The sequence below is a fragment of the Pimephales promelas genome, chromosome 3, assembly GCF_988280905.1.
Source record: "Pimephales promelas chromosome 3, fPimPro1.hap1.1, whole genome shotgun sequence".
Taxonomy (NCBI): Eukaryota; Metazoa; Chordata; class Actinopteri; order Cypriniformes; family Leuciscidae; genus Pimephales; species Pimephales promelas.
Window position 1 is genome coordinate 13236215 of NC_142771.1, and position 7693 is coordinate 13243907.

Below are 7693 nucleotides of genomic sequence, written 5' to 3' on the forward strand. Positions count from 1 at the left end.
TTACTACAGATAATATTTTATATTTTGTCTTCTTAAATCAGTGTTCTTTCTTTCCTGCGGTCAGTGCCATTTGTTTGCGTCTTTGTGTGTCCCCCAAATTATAATTATTCAGAATGAATGTATATAAATCATTTTATAAAACGATCCAGATTTTCTGAAGTATTAGCATCACTTTTGCAAGTTTTACTATATGTTCTTATCGTTCGTGTTGATCAGGTACGCAGAGTTATTGTTGCTAATTGTTAAAGAGACTAGTGACTGAGCCACAGATTGTCAGAAAGCTATATTCTACTTATCTAGTTTCATTTCATTTGTTGGTTTCCTCTGTGAAGAGCCTGTTTGGCTGAAATAACCACTGTATTAATAAACCAAACCAATAAAATGAATGTTCAATCTTTTTTTATATCTCATTTCGCCCTCCTATATAGTGGCAGAACCTACTGCACATCCTCCCACACACTTCTACACAACCACTGTGAGTAAAGCTGCTGTAAAATAGCTGATACACACCTGAGACTGCACATCATCGCTATTTCTACAGTATGTTGCTTGGCAAGCATAAAGACCCATTAAATGATCATTTATTGAATGTTATGTCCCAATTTGCCTACGTATACAATGTCCTAAAAGTATGTACTGTTTTTGTGGAGAAAAAGTACATACTTTTGAGTGTGTAGCAGCAAACTTGGGGAAAAACTACTATGTCATAGACCTTATTCAAAGCAGTCTTTAATTTTTAATGAGAATGAAAGCGAGGCTGTGAGGGATAGACATATATCTCTCCAGTGGGTTGCACAGTTATTTAATGTGTTTTTGGATTGTTGTGCTGATGAAACACTAGTTCACCCCCCAAAATTAAAATTATCCAATAATTTACTCATCCTCAAGCCATCCTAGGTGTATATGACTTTCTTCTTTCAGCCAAACACAATCAGAGTTATATTAAAAAATATTCTGCCTCTTCCAAGCTTTATAATGGGAGTGAATAGTGCATCCATCCATCCATCCATCATAAAAGTAATCCATACAACTCGATAAACGCCTTTTAAAATGAAGTGATACATTTTTGTAAGAAAAATATCCATATTTATAACCTAATAAACTATAATCACTAGCTTCCAGTAACTGCCGTATGCAAATCTGGTTCCGGCAGAAAAATGACCTCTGAGTGACCTCTAATCTAGGTTTGTAAAATCAAAGTTTACTATACCGTTACACTTAAAGTATACTCTAAAAAGTGGGCCAATTTAGTCCCAAGTAGTGATTTACAAGTATACTTCTAGTACATTGATATTAGTATACTTTCTACATAAAGTATACTAAAAAATATACTTGAATAATGAAGTATACTTTTTGGAATTTGAAGAATCCACCTTATTCCTACACCCCATGACGCTTTGCGCGAATTATGGGTGTAACTTCCGTAAAGCTGTAAACAATCAATGAAAGGCTCGCTCTATGTACGCAATACGCTGAAAAAGTGTCACAATGCGAGGACATTAAATCGACTCACCCTTCAACCATCGAACATTAAAATGAAATTTAAAAGTTTAAAAGAATCAACAAGGCACAACTGACCAAAAATAGCCCCATAAGCACGAGTCTTTGGTTAAATATCACTGTTGTAGGCATATATATATATATATATATATATATATATATATAGTATACAGTGTTGTGCAAGTTACTTCCAAACTGTAATACATTAGGTATTACTTGTTACTGTTATTTGAAAGTAATTCATTACCTTACAATATTACTGTCCCAGAATTGTAATGCGTTACATTACTCATGTATTACTTTTGAGTTACTTTCACCAAAATAACTAAGTAGAACTTAACTTTTGGGCTGTAACGATATGCAATATGAAACCGAAATCGCGATTCGCCACACGACTCAGATCCACGAACCTACAGAATCGCGACACACCTCTTCCAACTCCAGCGTTATTCTCCTTACCGTCCAGATCCAATGTTGAGGATAAATTATTTAAAATTGGGGAAGTCCAGCATTATGGACATGACATTTGCAGTCAAAACTTGAAATAAAAATTCTCCGAAAATTCATGTATTGAAACGTATATAGGCTACTTCCTTAAAGGACTCCAGACATTAGACAAATATCAGTCTATGTTTTATTTTTAATATTAGGGAAAAGACACACATTCATGCGTGACAAAAAAATAGGAGGCAAAATACATTTTTTGTAATTCTGTTAATTACACTGCGCAAATCGGATGAGGAAGGGTTGGCTCTCCAGTCTCCATAGAACTTAAAATATTCATTTTATTTTAGTTTTCGTGTTCGCATTTATGAGGAAAAAACAATGTTACAGACGCGACCGCTCTGAACTGGCACTGAAAGACTGCTTTAAAACTTTCACATAGTCTGTTGCCTTTAAGAAGTAAAAGCAGACAATACACTGTAATACAACTGTAATACAAGCCTCACTGAACATGTAACGAGTAAAATATTACTGAAAATTGATTAGTAATGCCTTACACTACTGCGTTACAGCAAAAAGTAATATGTTACTGTAATGTATTACTTTTGTAATGCGTTACTCCCAACACTGATAGTATATTCATTAACTTCAGCTTTACGTGACACTATATCAAAGTGATTTTCGTCATTTTGTCAGATTATAAATTGCATTTACCTGTGAAAACAAACCTGGAAAGAGACGTGAGGATTTGAGGAGAATCACGATCCAAATTAAATTTGGGAGAACAGACCACAAATGTGTAGGCCCTATGTATATGTATATGTTGTCCTTTTTCACACGTGTACAGCGGATTGCAAAGGAAAAAATAAAAATCATCATGAGGAAAAGAAAGCAGCAACTGAAAAGAGCTCTTGCCATAGATATTCTTGTTAAAACATGTCACGTTAAAATACCAAGCAAAACGTTATTCTCATGATGTCTGAAAATAAATCATCAAGGAAAATTGACAGCTCATCCAGCCACCCATAATTCAAAACGTCGTCAGGAATAAGGTGGATACTTATTTTTTGTAAGTAACTCTAATCAAACACACCTGAACAAGCTAATCAAGGTCTTCGGGATTACTAGAAAGTGACAGGCTGAGAAGTTGAGAACCCCTGCTCTTCAACCAGCAGTGGCTAACTGCTAATGCTAACAAATCAAACTTGACCACTTGAGTTCTGCAAAAAGATACAAAGACATTAAATACATAAGCAATGTGAGGGTGATTCAAAAGCAGAACAAGAAACACTGGCCTTTGAACATTCTGCCCCATCCTGACCTCTCTATTGCTTCATCAGGCTAAAGTTTAAGCCTTGAAACACTGCAGTCATGACACACACAAGAGCAGCTCTTTGAGGAAACTAGTTTAACATTAGTCATCCAATCTCTCCAGCTCTCTCTCTCTCTCTCTCTCTCTCTCTCTCTCTCTTCAAGTGCAGTGGAGCGCATTGGCTGTTTCTGGGGTCATGGTGGTCCAGATAGAAATGTAAGAGGCTTTGCTTTTCCTTCTCTTTTTTCTTCTCCAGTGTACCTACTTCCAGACGCGGTGAGCAGAATAAAAGGCAGCCAAGATCAGAGCGAGCTAGGGAGAGATAAAGCAACTGAAAGAGAGAGGGAGCGAGTAGCAGTAAAGGCATGAGTGGAGGTGCGGTATGAGGGGCGAGTAAGGGGGCGGAGCTCTGTGGTTGGCTGCTGGTGTAGTGCAGGGAGGTGTTGGGGGCTCTGGGTGTGGGGCGCTCGAGTGGGAAGGAATGTGACTGTGGTTTTGGGGCTGTTTTGTTTCACGATGTTGTTACCAGGGAACATATTTTATACCTGACGTGTAGACATGTTCCATAATGTATGGCCCTGCTCTTTTACATAATACACTTCGCTCAACTTGTCTTACCACTATGACTCTCCAACGGCCTTCACTGGGATCCCATAATTCTGCAGCCCGGAATCAACAGCGATAAGCGGAGACAGATTCTCCCTGTAAATAAAACTCCCTGATATTTGAAAGACAACATGACATGGCATTCCGAAAGCATTTAAATCTAGAATATCCACATTATTCAAAAAATATTTAAATATGTTTTTTTTTTTTAAATTAATTAATCAAAATGCTAAAATGCTTATGATGCGTTCTATTATTTTCAACGAACCGAATAGGCTCTTGGATATGATGCCACTTTCACACTTCAAGCATTCTGGTATGTTTTGCGTGTCCGAGAAAAAACATGGACGCCACCCGGAAAGCTGTTGCTATGGTAGGATTGGCCGAGTACCAGTCGCTTATTAAAACGCAGCCATTTGAACTTCTAAAATGTTCACTTTATTTCATGTTTTAGTTCATCTTCTTTTAGGAACGCTAGCCACGTTAGTAACACCCGTTAGAAACAAGGCTTCATTCAATATTGTAAGGTATTGCAGTGATACGAGTTATAATCAAAACCAATTCATAATTTCAAGTCACACAGGACGCAGCCATCTTGGATTCCGTATCGGAAGTCTTGCTTGGTGTCCTCACGGTTGACTTCCGAACTGGGAAATCCGAGGAAAGGGGGCGTGTGTTGCGTGTTGCTAGGCAATGTCTGTCTTTCTAGCCGGAACTCCAACATGGATAAATAATAGAACACACCATTAGCCTCTAATTTTTAGCCCCTCCCCCTTTCTCTCCGACTACCTGTTATACATCTTTCAGTGTCCAATCAATTTCCAATGGATAAATTTCTGTCCTACATGTTTTTCACCGAACATCATGATCTGAATTACTGTTTTCAACATTGATTATAAGAAAGGTTTGTTGAACATCAAATCAAAATATTATAATTATTTCTGAAGGATCATGTGACACTGAAGACTGGAGTTATGCTAAAACATCAGCTTTGACATCAGGAATAAGTTATGTCTTAAAATATATTAAAAAAGAAAATGGTTGTTTTAAATTCTAGTCATATTTAACAATTAATTAAACAAATGCAGCCTTGGTGAGCAGAAGAGACTTAAAAACAAATTCTTACCAGGAATTTTATCATGGACAAAGTTCCCATTGGATAAAATCAAGTTTCATCCTACATGTTTCTCACTAAATATACTATTTTCCTTGCACATGTATGTCCAACGCTATCTCACGACCAATTCGAGTGATTACAAATTGGCTAATTCATACTAATTAATACGACCTCACTTGTACGAATTCGTACGATTTGTCTAAACCCACGTGATGGGTAGGTTTAGGGGCGGGGTCAGGGGTGGGTCATTCGTACAAATTCATACAAAATTGGCCAATTTGTAAAATATGTATGATTTAGCAAAAATAATATTAATTTGTACAAGTGAGGTTGTACGAATTGTTACGAATTAGCCACCTCGTAAAATTAGTACGAATTGCCGTGAGATCGGGTTGGTATGTCTGGTTCTGTCAACCCAGACAGCAACACAGTATCGCCTCAGATCCGGTCCACATCTGGGACGTGTTGAATCCACACGTACCAGATGTTGCCCAGATCTGGGCCGACAAAATGTTGCTGTCTGAACAGAAAACAAGACATTTGGTGAAGAAGATGAAGAAGAAAGGTGAATAATTTGATGATTTGTTCAGAATGAGACCATACATTTATTTGGAATGGAAGTAAATATCATACTTTTGATGTCATGTCTTAAAGCAGCCATTTTTCAGACTTTCAGAGTCCAAATCAGTCCAGAGTGATGCTATGGTTCGGCATGTGTGCGATCCATCAGTCCAAACAGAATGATTTTGAATGGAAAACTGAAATGTCCAAGCAAGCAGTGCCTATGGAGTGATGAAACGAACATGACGGCCACAGCCACCACAGCACAAAATCCCTCCATCCAGGAAACAGCTGCACCGTCCACAGCAATGCGGCACGCAGCCTCCTTCCACCAGAAACACACGAAGCCTGTTTTTTAAGTCCGGGAATGTCCGTTTTTGAACTGTGTGATTCATATAAATCAATCAATGAAAAGGAACCAGTCCTCTGATGTGGCATTGATTTAAAAACAAAATCTTCCATGCCAGCAGGTGTCACTATGAAACTCAAGACCACTGGGACAAATGAAGGTCAGTGTAAGCTGATTTTCAACCACGCTTTGTACTGTTCCAATGTCAGTATGTTATTGAACAATGTTTACTCTTTATCTGTGTTTCCTGGACTGAGAAATTCCCATTTATTTTGACAGGTCCAAGGCTTTCTCGATAACTACAGAATGATACTTCCGCATTTTTGTACCCCCACCTGGAGAGTTGAATCGACAGAGGGTTAAAAACAGAACAGTTACTGTAAGGGTAGGTTTATCACTGAAAATTGTATCGAACTTATATGGCACTTCTCCATTACCAGTACCGGCTCGACTCGGCTCAACTCGCCTCGACTCGCTTTTCGCTCCGTTTTCCATTGCAGACAGTACCGCCACTAATAGTACCCGGTCGTCATAGCGACACCTTTAGTTCCTCGTTCCCCCATCAGAACCTCGCGGGAGGTGATACAAAAAAAAGTACCCGAAAGCAGGAACAGGTACAACTTTTACACAGTGGAAAACCAAACAAAGGCGAGCCGAGTCGAGTCGAGCTGGTACTGTGTAGTGGAAAAGTGCCAATATTCTTTAAAACAGCATTATGGTAAAACTGAATGCTTCGGTCGAAACTGAAAAAACAGCAATTTCTTTCATTTTTTCCCCCATCTGTTTGGCCTAAAATACTGTTCGTTGTCATCCAGTTTAAAAAGTTGACTACAAACAGATGTTTTTTTTCAGATTTTCCCTTGCTGTGTTTGTTCCCTTCATATTTACACGTGGATTCGACGCATACCAGATGTGGGCCGTATCTGGGCTGGAACAATGTTTCTGTCTGGGTTAGCCACTGCCTTCACTGGAAACTGAAAGTAACTCACCCCCACTATTCACCATTGTCATCATTATTACTAAAAGTTTGCAAAGGAGTATTTCCGTCTAAAGCATGGAAATATTTGATTCTGGTCAAGAGTATCCATAACAGACTGGTGGGAGTGGCCTTGGTCGGCAGCATGCCTAGTGCATTATGGGTGTTGAAGTTTTCCTACATACAGTATTTGGCACAGATCAGATTTATTCGATTATTTTGGGCAGCAAATTTTTATTGAAAGCCCATTTTACCGGTGATGAATTACCCCTTTAATTGCATTTTACTGGTCTTATTGTGAACTCCTTATTGGTGCATATATTTTCCATTTTCTTGTTTGAGAAACAGCGTCACTCAGAAATACCACATCACAAAATGGTAGTAAAGTTGGTGGCAACCGACTACGTTTCGTGCTGATTTTAGGGCAAAGTCTTATGACGTGAATTCACTAATTTGTGTTTTAAATCAGCACTAAATCATCAATAACTCTGATGGATTTTTGAAACTGGATATTCTACAAGAAAAAAAAGTCTTACACTTGATATATCAGTATATCTGTTTGTAAATATTATGTAAAGTAAATGTATTACTTTATAATAAATTCTGATTTCTGACATTACATGCATGCTTTCTCTCCACTTATAAGTCCTTTCTCGTTTTCCCAACGGTTTGCCCCTGGACATTTCGATCTGCCCGAGTGATCCCTAATAACAGCCTGTGAAATACTTTAGACCCTTCACCCCTCATTATCAAAGAAAATAGAGATTACCCCATTTTCTTCTTTGACCAACACATGGTTCATACCTCAGGGGAATTCGACTGATAAGA

At 38.2% G+C, this 7693-nt stretch overlaps 1 long non-coding RNA gene across 2 annotated transcripts; it reads left to right on the plus strand.

The window, feature by feature from the left end:
* Nucleotides 1–1681: 1681 nt before the first annotated feature.
* On the plus strand, nt 1682–7474 carry LOC120489202 (uncharacterized). 2 transcript variants are annotated; one of them, XR_016155070.1, is made up of 4 exons: nt 1682–3532; nt 5648–6049; nt 6169–6274; nt 6742–7474. It is a non-coding gene; the product is annotated as an uncharacterized LOC120489202 (long non-coding RNA). The 2 variants fall into 2 exon arrangements; XR_005624713.2 differs by having other exon boundaries at nt 1684–3472.
* Nucleotides 7475–7693: the final 219 nt, after the last annotated feature.